The sequence below is a fragment of the Astyanax mexicanus genome, chromosome 12, assembly GCF_023375975.1.
Source record: "Astyanax mexicanus isolate ESR-SI-001 chromosome 12, AstMex3_surface, whole genome shotgun sequence".
NCBI classification, from domain to species: Eukaryota; Metazoa; Chordata; class Actinopteri; order Characiformes; family Acestrorhamphidae; genus Astyanax; species Astyanax mexicanus.
In genome coordinates, this window is record NC_064419.1 from 47,286,034 (window position 1) to 47,289,528 (window position 3,495).

Genomic DNA, 3,495 nt, shown 5'->3' on the forward strand with positions numbered 1-3,495 from the left:
AGAATTATAAATTATATTATTGAGATCAGCACAGCAAAAACCTACTGATGGAATATTGGTGGGACTTTGTATATTGTATAACTGTATATAAGCATGGACGCCATGGTTCAGAGTCCAGAGAATAAACAGAGCTTCGCCCACTTCATCCAGACCTAGTGTCTCAGACTGCCTTCATTGAGTTTACAGTGCAGCCTGTGAATATTCCAACAGTAAAAGTGCAGTTCATGAATTTTATTATTTTAAAAAACATAAATTTACATCAAATTATAGCAAATTACAGTACTGTAACTCAGCTTTTTACTGTTGAGACAAACCAAAGCCACCATTTTACATACCAATTATCTTTAAAAAAAGAATAAGGTTTATAAACTGATTTCTGGCGAAAATAAAAATTATATTATTGAGATTAGCACAGCAAAAACTAACTGATGGAATATTGGTGGGACTTTGTATATTGTATAACTGTATATAAGCATGGATGCCGTGGTTCAGAGTCCAGAGAATAACTGATGGAATATTGTTGGGACTTTGGAGATGGAAAGACTTTGGGCGGAGCTGTTTTATCTACAAAACATGGGGATGGGTGAAGCTACACGTCATACTGCAACCAGCCAGCAGAGGCGCTATCGCTGTTGTGTCTACAGTTTTGAAAGACACTGTGATGTCCATGTTTTTCTACAGTCATTGTGTGTGTGTGTGTGTGTGTGTGTGTGTGTCATAATTACCAGTACTTATGACATTAATAAAAATGTGTTAAATAGTTAAGTAATATTTCAATAATTATCATTTAACATTAATTAAGACTTTACTAACCATTGCTTTTCTATAATGCTTATTTTTTGTAAATACCAGTAATAATGACTCGAGACATTAGTGAAACTTTTGTTTTGTAATGATTAATAATGTCTTAATTAGTGTTAATTAATAGTTAGTTGAGGCATTCTGTCATAAGTACTGTTAATTAATCTAAAGTGTAAATCTTGGATCCTGAAACTCTTACCTGTCTTTATCTCACCTGCTGTTATAGAGTGAGAATGGCTGAAACTGGCCTTTTTAAAATAAATTCTCACCTTTTTTTATATATATATATACAGTAACAGTCAAAAGTTTGGATACACCTTAAATTCAGTGTGTTTTTATTATATTAAAATGTTCTGCATTGTAGATTAATACAAAATAATACAAAAATCATCCAACCTATGAAGAAAAACATGGAATTATTTAGCTAACAAAAAATGTTAAACAAACCTTACTTAAAGTGTTTGAGAGCGTCAGTTAAAGTAAAGTAGTGAAGAGGTAGAGTTACAGGTATACAGTGAATAGTGAATATTTGAATAATGTTCCAATCCAGATTATGAGAAACAACAACTATTTAACTAAAGCTCTATCTGCACAGGATTAGTTTCTCATGGGGTTCTGGGATAATTCTCACTGAATGAGAATGTTTGTCCAAACTTTTGGCTGGTACTGTATATATATATGTATAATCTTCATTGTTAATAGACTGTTTGATAAGTGTGTGTGTGTGTGTGTGTGTGTGTGTGTGTTGGGCCTGAACAGAGAGAGTGGGGTAATTAACCCTGTCTCTCTCCTCCTGCCCACTTCCAAAGGTCACATTTGCACTTAGCCTTTTTTCAGAAAAATAGAAAACTAAAGATAAAGATCAGAGATAAGGTTTGGGCAGATGAGTCTCGTCCACCTGTTTTTTGTTTTTGGATTCTTTTCCTTTTTGCTTCAGCTCTTAAATTACTGAAATCACATAGACAATTCCAGAATGTGCTGTTCTTCCGGTGTTGTGGTCGTTTTTTTCTAAGTAGATATTTTTATTTTTTGGGGTTTTTTTCTTATATTTTCTTCTGTTTTTCCTCCGTTCCTCACCTTGTGAGCTCACAAACATCTGATTGACGTATTCAGGGACATTCAACCTAGTTTATCTTTTTTTTTTGTTTTCTGTTTTTAAACTTTTCTGTCTTTCAGTTCATCAAAATCAGTTTTTTTCCTGTTTTCTGTTGTTTTCTGGCTCAGAATCCACTAGGCCTGTCATAATGATTACTGTGTTGAGGAAATGGAAAAATATGTCAATAAACAATATTATATTATTATACTATTCTAGCATTTAAATCCAATACCAGTTTATACCACTGATGTTATTACAATAAAAATATGAACCTAAATAAATAAATAATGCAATTACAGACCTTTAAAAAGACAAATCTTTGTTTTTTATTTTGCTATTTAAGAAGAGAATATTCAGAAATTGGAATAAAATGTTTAAATATCCAACATAAATAATAAACCTTTTTTTCATTAAATAATGTGTTCAGGTAATGTCATATATTTTTTTGCTTTTTTTTTTACTTTATTTTAAATTTTATTTAAAAATAGTAAATATTCAAAAATTGGGACTCAATGCAAAAATATATATGTTTAAATATTCTACACAAAATTAACATTGATGGATTGATGGATTTAGAGACATTTAAAAAAAATATTTTTCCTGTCAAATATTTAATTTTATTTAATTTTTGCTTTTTTTGTGGCTCAGAATCCACAAGGCCTATTTTTGGTGATAATTAATTTAATTATGAAATAATTAAAGCTTAAAGCCAATTTCTTCCATTGACATAATACAATATGAAATATCTCATAATGTCTAATAATGCAATAACAGCTTTTATAGTGAAACTTTAGTTATTCATGAATGTGCAAGAGTTTAAGTTAATACTGGGTCATTTATAGTAGTATTTAATAGTTGGGTCATATTAAGGATTTAGTTTATGATCTTTAAATTGTAGACGTAATCATTGTGACAGGCCTGGAATTCACTTATTATATTACTATTATAGGGGAGAGGGTGGTGGGGGCGAAGCTTCTGTCAGTATCATCCTGATTGTTACTTTTAAGCTTAAAATATACAATATTTCGGGGTTAATTCGTCTCTTTAACCTCGTGAAAAGGCCGCGTGAACGCACAACGACGCCAGGTGGACCCTCGGGGTCCCAAACCCTTTCCTCCCTCAGTTTATAGAGGCGGAGGATCTTCAGGAGGAGGAACAGCTTCTTTAACGCTCAGCAGCTTCTTTAATTATAGAGTTAAGTGTTTAACTCTGCGTTCAGCAGGCAGGTGGCAGCAGTGCATTTCTACACTGCAGTATTTTTACTTCTGTTTTTTGGTAAACTCTGGTACAGAGCTGAGGGACAGGTTATAGGCTTCATGTATACATATAATACTATACAATATAATATATATACAGCTCTGGAAAAAAATTAAAGACCACTTAAAAATAATGAGTTTCTTCGGTTTTACTGATTTTAAAACCTCTGGAATATAATAAAGAGGAAGATGGATGATCACAAGCCATCAAACCAAACTAAAATGATCCAAAAGCAGTGTGTAAGACTGGTGGAGGAGAACATGGTGCCAAGATGCATGAATAAAAACTGTGATTAAAAACCAGGGTTATTCCACCAAATATTGATTGTTTCTGGACTCTTA